This window comes from Nerophis ophidion, linkage group LG19 (assembly GCF_033978795.1).
Source record: "Nerophis ophidion isolate RoL-2023_Sa linkage group LG19, RoL_Noph_v1.0, whole genome shotgun sequence".
Classification (NCBI taxonomy): Eukaryota; Metazoa; Chordata; class Actinopteri; order Syngnathiformes; family Syngnathidae; genus Nerophis; species Nerophis ophidion.
Window position 1 is genome coordinate 21,039,670 of NC_084629.1, and position 9,637 is coordinate 21,049,306.

Genomic DNA, 9,637 nt, shown 5'->3' on the forward strand with positions numbered 1-9,637 from the left:
CCTCTCTCTAGAGCAGGGGTCGGGAACCTTTTTGGCTGAGAGAGCCAAGATGCCAAATATTTTAAAATGTATTTCTGTAAGAGCCATATAATATTTTTTGTAATAACATTGTTATTCTGAAGCTAACTGTGGAGGGGGGCGTGGCCTGCGGGCCTGCATCGGAACTGGGTGTTGCCAGGATCAGCCTCGAAATCAGCAACAGGTGCGTAGATGGCCCATCTGGGCCTAGTTATCTAATCACCTGCCGCTCGGTCATAAGCAGCAGCCAGGAGGAGAGACGGGGTTGGAGCTGGAGCCAAAGCACAAGCGAGGACGAAAGACAAAAAGACAATTGCTGGAAAGCAACTGAGAGACTTATTGAAAAATAAAACAATATTTTAACCCTGAAACAGGCTCTCATGTTGGTGCTTGGTGGTCTGAAGAACCCTCAGGAGGGCAAGCCCCACACTAACCAATAGTAAATAAATAACTTCCTACCATTAACGCAACTTCTTAAACAGGTGCGGTAGAAAACGGATGGATGGATTAAAAATGCATGAGAATGTTTTATATTTTGAACAGTATTTTTAACACTGTGATTACAAGTGGAATTATCCATTACTTATCGTGTTAAGCAATGTCAGCTCAGATTTATCAAAAGAGCCACATCTGGTTCTAGAGCCATAGGTTCCCTACCCCTGCTCTAGAGTCTAGCAGTGAAAATAGTCCTTTGGTGTGGGTGGGAGGAATCTTTGCAGATTTTTTGAGCCCTGGTCAGTCAGCGGCTTTTTGCAATCTCCTGGATAGGTGGAAGAGGAGTCCTGATGATCTTTTCTGCCGTCCTCACCACTTTCTGCAGAGACTTCCTGTCCGAGGCACTGCAGGCTCCAGTCCAGACAGAGATGCTGTTGGTCAGTAGGCTCTCTATAGTGCCTCTGTAGACTGTGGTGAGAATGGGGGGAGGGAGCTGTGCCTTTTTTAACCGATGCAAAAAGTGCATGTACTGTATATTATAAGTTTTTATTGTTATTCGTACGTATTTGTTTTTATATTGTTTGTATGTTTTATGACCTTTTTGTCAAAGAAAACTTAGTTTTTTTATACAGCAAACACACACAAAAATGTAATATTTCCCCCAAAAAACGTGGAAATTTGATGTGATGCAATTAGATAGATAGATAGATAGATAGATAGATAGATAGATAGATAGATAGATGGATGGGTAGTGCTTTATTGATTCCTTCAGGAGACTTCCGTAAGGAAAATTAAAAAGTTCCTTCAGGAAAATTAAAAGCACAATTAAATTAGAGCCTATCCGTCGATTGTAGGTTTTTAAAATCATTTTTATTTATCATTTATTTTATTTTTTGGTATGTTTTATGCCATTTTCGTCAAAGAAAACTTTGTTTTTTATCTTTCAAAAACACAAAATATGCATTATCTCCCCCAAAAAACATGGAAATTTGATGTGAAGTAATTGGAGCCTATCCGTTGATTATAAGTTTTTATTACTTTATTTATTTATTTATTTATTATTTTACTTTTTGGGGGTTTGTTTTAGACTTTTCTGTCAAAGAAAACTTTTATATGGCAAACACACAAAATGTGCAATAATTCCCTCAACAAAAAAATGTCAACATGGAATAATTGATGTGAAGTAATTGGAGCCTTAAATAGGTTGATAATTTATAACAACATTAATTTGATTCATTATTATTTTTTTGAGCAATGACAGTTAAAAAAAAAAAATCAGGGATGCAAAGTTTAAAATATGTCATACTTTTTTTTTTTTTTTACTCTCAACGCTTAAAATCTCAAGATCAATTTCAGATCAATCCGTCGATTATAAGTTTTTCTTATTTTTATATATATATATATATATATTTTTTATGCACTGTTTGTAAATCAAAACTTTTTTTATGGCAAGCATAAAAATATGCATTATTTTCCACAAAAAATATTTACGTGTGGAAAATTTGATGTGAATAATTGGAGCCTTAAAAATGTAAATAATTCATAACAACATGGATTTTGATTCATTATTATTTTTTAAACAATGACAGTTTAAAAATAACAGCTTGCATTATTAGGAGCAACATTGAAACATTTTCTCTTCACATTTCCCTCATTTGCTCTTTTACTCCAATTTTTATATAAGTTTTAAGGTATTTTCAAAATGTGCCGCGGGCCATTAAAAAAAATAGCTACGGGTTGCAAATTGCCTCAGCCCGCACTTTGGATACCTCTGTCATGAACTAAAGTTGGGCCATTTGTAAAAAAAATGTAAAGATAAAGTGAAAAAACAAATGCTAAAAATAGAGCAAAAAGGCATAATATAATGACAAAAAGCTCAAATGTTGATAATAATAACTAATACTGTTCAAATGAGACCAATGCCATAAAAAATACTCTCATTTTTTTTTTCTTTTGCTTTTTAGGGGTTTGTAACAAACAAACCTTTTATAACCATGTGCACTTTTTTTAAATATATATATATATTTTCAAAAACAGCAATACGACCCAAAACTTCACATGCAAAAGAGCAAAAATAGTAACATAACAAACTAAATCTTCTATAAATAGGTTCTAAAATGTCAATACTCAAGATATTAAAGCTATCCTAATGAAAGGAAAGAGACAAGAAAAGAAACAATGTTACGATCCGTTGGCCTTGAACTCCAGGGTGCAGAGACGGCAGGCGAAGTCCACTTGTTGGAACAACTACAGCAGAGGGACACAACCCAGCTAGCGGCGGCCCACCCATGAAATAGTAAACGACTGTCAGTTGTTTTAGGAGCGCATCCAGCCACACACTCACTCATGGCGCTTGGGGAGGGAGCTGCAGCTCTTATGTAAAGTCTTCAAGTCGAAATCCTGACAGCTGCTCGCTGCAGGCACAGGTACAAGAAAAGATTAGAGAAACCGGAACACAGAGTGACGGCCTATTCATCTCTCACATCCTTTCTGCTTTCTTAAACATCACATTTGCAGTGAAAAGGAATGACTGAGAAAGATTGCTACACCACAAGCAGTGGAAAAAAAGTAAAGGAAAAAGAAAAAGCATCAAAATCATGTTAATAAAAGAGAGTAATATAGAATGAGTGGGGGGAACAAGATTACAAACTGCAACTTGCATTGAACAACTTTCTCCAAACACTTCCTCATTGACTTCCTGTCTTGTGTAAATTCCTATCCTAACAGTACACACTTTTAGCAGACTGTATTTGGCATGTAAATAATGTGTGAAAAAATACTGTCCCAGTGGTTCCACCAAGTGCCACCTTAATAAACACTTGGCTCTCCACATACCACCATAATGACCAACATTAAAATACGGTAACGTAGTAGGCCTAAGTATTAATTAAAAACAAGGCAGATGTTTTATTTAATACTTTTGGCCACTCAGTCTTAACAGTAACACCGTGTTTGAGTAAAGGAAAATAAAACGCCATACTTAACTAACGGATCAAGATACATCAATTCCACAAAATTAGGCAAATAAACTAGGTGTAAGCCGTACCAAAGATTGAGAATCACTGTACTAGATACAGGCATATATACAGTGTAAATAATAGAAAATATTGATTTTTTTCCATCAAATATGTAGTATTTACTCATGTAGTGTTTCTCCTACTGCACAAAACCATCGGCTGAATTTGTATTAATTTACATTATGTGCGGCGAGGGTGCGCTTTACTGTTCCATAACTGAAATTTCCTTAAAAACCATGACATGTATCAAATAAATGTGTTTTATTCTTGACATTTATATTTTTAATATTTTTAATTTTTTATTTTTTATTATGAACTTGTGGAAATACAGTATTTAATGGTATCTCAGCTAGACAAATGAATACTACCATCTGTTGGTAAAAATGAGCAAGCACACATTTCCGGATATAATCACTCTTCTAGCAATGCAGCTATTTCATACCATCCATCCATCCATTTTTTACCGCTTATTCCCTTTCGGGGTCGCTGGTGCCTATCTCAACGACAATTGGGTGGAAGGCGTCGTACACCCTGGACAAGTCGCCACCTCATCGCAGGGCCAACACAGATAGACAGACAACATTCACACTCACATTCACACACTAGGGCCAATTTAGTGTTGTCAATCAACCTATCCCCAGGTGCATGTCTTTGGAGGTGGGAGGAAGCCGGAATACAATGATTTGCAAATCCTTATCAACCCATATTCAATTGAATGCACTACGAAGACAAGATTTTTGACGTTCAAACTCATAAACTTTATTTTTTTTTGCAAATAATAATTAACTTAGAATTTTATGGCTGCAACACCTCCGATGATGTGGCGACTTGTCCAGGGTGTACCCCGACTTAGACCGACAACATTCACATTCACATTCACATACACACACCAGGGCCAATTTGGTGTTGCCAATCAACCTATCCACAGGTGCATGTCTGTGGAGGTTGCAGGAAGCAAGAGTACCTGGAGGGAACCCACGCAGTCACGGGGAGAACATGCAAACTCCGCACAGAAAGATCCCGAGCCTGGGATTGAAACCAGGACAACTCAGGACCTTCGTATTGTGAGGCACATGCACTAACCCCTGTTCCAACGTGCTGCCCCCAATTCAAACCGTTATTTGTTTTTTTTTAATTGTTTAATTTGCATTGCCTCACAGAATGAACAGTACATATATTTTTATATGACGCCGGATAACACTCCGGGAGCCGTCACTTTTTTGCGCTCGCTATCCCGGTACTTTCCCGGCTATTATCCGCCGACCGCCGTGTTGCTGTAGGGAGGAAAAGCGGAACGAAACACATTGCGGAAAAAACATTATTTTCCGTGCGTCCGCAAAATACACATACATTCCGCAACCCCAAACATGTCTTTTTCAAAGCCTGCAGTGAAGAGAAGGGTTCGGGATGTGCAAAAAATACACTTATGCCCTAAAAAAATAGTATGCACTATCAAGACTAAGTACACACTTATGCGCTAAACAACTAAGTATGCACTAAAAAGACTAAGTGCACTCTTATGCCCTAAACAACTAAGCATGCACTAAAAAGACTATCTACCCTAAAAAATATGTACTGTATGCACTAAAAAACTAAGTACACTTATGCACTAAAAAAATAGTATGCACTATAAATATTAAGTACACACTTATACCCTAAACAACTAAGTATGCACTAAAAAGACTGAGTGCATACTTATGCCCTAAATCAGGGGTCGGCAACCCACGGCTCCGGAGCCACATGCGGCTCTTTGATCACTCTGGTGTAGCTCAGCTGTAAACTTGCCGACCTTCCCGAATTTACCGGGAGATTTCTAACCTCAGTGCCTTTCCCTAAAATTGTCTGAGGTATGCATACTGCGATTTTCACTCGGATATCAACATTGAGGGCGGGCCATGATGGCAATACTCATAACATCTTTTAATACATATAGTTGTGCCCGCTGTTACACAACACTGTGAGCGTGCCGGCCGGGAATGTATTGTGTGAAACCTCTATTACAATCCTCAAGCGATTGCAAGGCCTACTTGTTCAACAGCCATGCAGGTTACACTGAGGGTTGTGATATAAACAACTTTAACACTCTTACTAATATGCGCCATACTGTGAACCCACACCAAACAACAATGACAAACACATTTCGGGAAAACATCCGCACTGTAAAACAACATAAACACAACATAACAAATCCCCAGAATCTCATGCAACCCTGACTCTTCCAGGCCACATTGTAAACCCTGTTAGAACAAAACCCCGGCCACCTCAACCGACGCAAGAGGGGGCGGGGTTTGTTGCTAGCAGTGTGTACAATGTAGCCAGAGTAAGAGTTGCATGGGATTCTGGGTATTTCTTATGTTGTGTTATAGTGCGGATGTTCTCCCGAAATGTGTTTATCATTCTTATTTGGTGTGGGTTCACAGTGTGGCGCATATTTGTAACAGTGTTAAAGGGGATCTATTGCTAACGATGGACTCTGATGCGTCATCTATGTTGCTGCTCCTCGATCTTAGCGCTGCTTTCGATACCGTCGATCATAATATTTTATTAGAGCGTATCAAAACACGAATTGGTATGTCAGACTCAGCCCTGTCATGGTTTAACTCTTATCTTACTGATAGGATGCAGTGCGTCTCCCATAACAGTGTGACCTCGGACTATGTTAAGGTAACGTGTGGAGTTCCCCAGGGTTCGGTCCTTGGCCCTGTACTCTTCAGCATCTACATGCTGCCGCTGGGTGACGTCATACGCAAATACGGTATTAGCTTTCACTGTTATGCTGATGACACCCAACTCTACATGCCCCTAAAGCTGACCAACACGCCGGACTGTAGTCAGTTGGAAGCGTGTCTTAATGAAATTAAACAATGGATGTCCGCTAACTTTTTGCAACTTAATGCCAAAAAAACGGATATGCTGATTATCGGTCCTGCTAGACACCGACCTCTATTTAATAATACAACTTTAACATTTGACAACCAAATAATAAAACAAGGTGACTCTGTAAAAAATCTGGGTATTATCTTCGACCCAACTCTCTCCTTTGAGTCACACTTTAAAAGCGTTACTAAAACGGCCTTCTTTCATCTCCGTAATATCGCTAAAATTCGCTCCATTTTGTCCACTAAAGACGCCGAGATCATTATCCATGCGTTTGTTACGTCACGTCTCGATTACTGTAACGTATTATTTTCGGGTCTCCCCATGTCTAGCATTAAAAGATTACAGTTGGTACAAAATGCAGCTGCTAGACTTTTGACAAGAACAAGAAAGTTTGATCACATTACGCCTGTACTGGCTCACCTGCACTGGCTTCCTGTGCACTTAAGATGTGACTTTAAGGTTTTACTACTTACGTATAAAATACTACACGGTCTAGCTCCAGCCTATCTTGCCGATTGTATTGTACCGTATGTCCGGGCAAGAAATCTGCGTTCAAAAGACTCTGGCTTATTAGTGATTCCTAGAGCCCAAAAAAAGTCTGCGGGCTATAGAGCGTTTTCCGTTCGGGCTCCAGTACTCTGGAATGCCCTCCCGGTAACAGTTCGAGATGCTACCTCAGTAGAAGCATTTAAGTCTCACCTTAAAACTCATCTGTATACTCTAGCCTTTAAATAGACCTCCTTTTTAGACCAGTTGATCTGCCGCTTCTTTTCTTTCTCCTATGTCCCCCCCTCCCTTGTGGAGGGGGTCCGGTCCGATGACCATGGATGAAGTACTGGCTGTCCAGAGTCGAGACCCAGGATGGACCGCTCGTCGGGACCCAGGATGGACCGCTCGCCTGTATCTGTTGGGGACATCTCTACGCTGCTGATCCGCTTGAGATGGTTTCCTGTGGACGGGACTCTCGCTGCTGTCTTGGATCCGCTTGAACTGAACTCTCGCGGCTGTGTTGGAGCCACTATGGATTGAACTTTCACAGTATCATGTTAGACCCGCTCGACATCCATTGCTTTCGATCCCCTAGAGAGGGGGGGTTGCCCACATCTGAGGTCCTCTCCAAGGTTTCTCATAGTCAGCATTGTCACTGGCGTCCCACTGGATGTGAATTCTCTCTGCCCACTGGGTGTGAGTTTTCCTTGCCCTTTTGTGGGTTCTTCCGAAGATGTTGTAGTCGTAATGATTTGTGCAGTCCTTTGAGACATTTGTGATTTGGGGCTATATAAATAAACATTGATTGATTGATTGATTGAAAGTTGTTTAAACTGGCCCCCTCAGTGTGACCTGTATGGCTGTTGAACAAGATTGCCTTGCAGTCGCATATGTGCGTCTGCAGAAGCCACATACAACACGTGACCTGACTGATAAGCTGTTAGTACAAGTTGTGGAGTGCACTAAAGACAGTGCCATCGTAGCACGCCCTTATTTTTGTTGATTGGGTTTTACTCAGCAGACGTCCGAGGGAATAGTCAGTCTGTAACCCGCGAGTCTCCGGACAAATCGGGAGGAATTGTATGAGTGATGCTAATAAGGTGTATTTATATAAAACTCACTGGCCGCACTAACATCAAATCTTTATACTTAATTGCGGGCCGCGTGTCTTAGACCCCTGGTTTGTACATAGCACAAAGCAAAAAAAAAAAAACTCTGTATGCAATATTATTTCATTATAAATTTCAAGAGTCTTGTGGCTCCCATTATTTTCTTTATTTTGTGAAACAGGTCAAAATGGCTCTTTGAGTGGTAAAGGTTGCCGACCCCTGCCCTAAATAACTAAGTATGCACTAAACCACTGATTCCCAAGAATCACAGGTTTAGGGTTACGCGTACCCCTGGAGGTACTTGAAGGTATGCCAAGGGGTACGTGAGATTTTTTTTTAAATATTCTAAAAATAGCAACAATGAAAAAATCCTTTATAAATATATTTATTGAATAATACTTCAACAAAATATGAATGTAAGTTCATAAACTGTGAAAAGAAATGCAACAATGCAATATTCAGTGTTGACAGATAGATTTTTTGTGGACATGTTCCATAAATATTGATGTTCAAGATTTCTTTTTTTGTGGAGAAATGTTTAGAATTTAGTTGATGAATCCAGATGGATCTCTATTAAAATCCCAAAAGAGGGAACTTTAAGTTGATGATTACTTCTATGTGTAAAAATCTTTATTTATAATTGAATCACTTGTTTATTTTTCAACAAGTTTTGAGTTATTTGTATATCTTTTTTTCCAAATAGTTTAAGAAAGACCACTACACATGAGCACTGTTGTACAATTTAATAAATCAGAAACGGATGACATAGTGCTGTATTTTACTTCTGTATCTCTTTTTTTCCAACCAAAAATGTTTTGCTCTGATTAGGGGGTACTTGAATTAAAAAAATGTTCACAGGGGGTACAGTACATCACTGAAAAAAGGTTGAGAACCACTGCACTAAACAACTAAGTATACACTAAAAAGACTAAGTGCACACTCATGCTCTAAACAAGTAAGTGTGCAGTAAAAATACTAAGTACACACTTGTGCTCTAAACCAGTGGTTCTCAAATGGGGGTACGCGTACCCCTGAGGGTACTTGAAGGTATGCCAAGGGGTACGTGAGATTTTTGAAAAATATTCTAAAAATAGCAACAATTCAAAAATACTTTATAAATATATTTATTGAATAATACTTCAACAAAATATGAATGTAAGTTCATAAACTGTGAAAATAATTGCAACAACACAATATTCAGTGTTGACAGCTAGATTTTTTTTGTGGACATGTTCCATAAATATTGATGTTAAAAATTTCTATTTTTGTTAAGAAATGTTTAGAATTAAGTTGATGAATCCAGATGAATCTCTATTACAATCCCCAAAGAGGGCACTTTAAGTTGATGATTACTTCTATGTGTAAAAATCTTTATTTATAATTGAATCACTTGTTTATTTTTCAACAAGTTTTTTGTCATTTTTATGCCTTTTTTTCCAAATAGTTCAAGAGAGACCACTACAAATGAGCAATATTTTGCACTGTTATACAATTTAATAAATCAGAAACTGATGACATAGTGCTTTATTTTACTTCTTTTTCTCTTTTTTTTCAACCAAAAATGCGTTGCTCTGATTAGGGGGTACTTGAAATAAAAAAATGTTCACAGGGGTACATCACTGTAAAAAGGTTGAGAACCACTGCTCTAAACAACTAAGTACAGTAAGTAGTGCAGGAATTCAAAAAGAA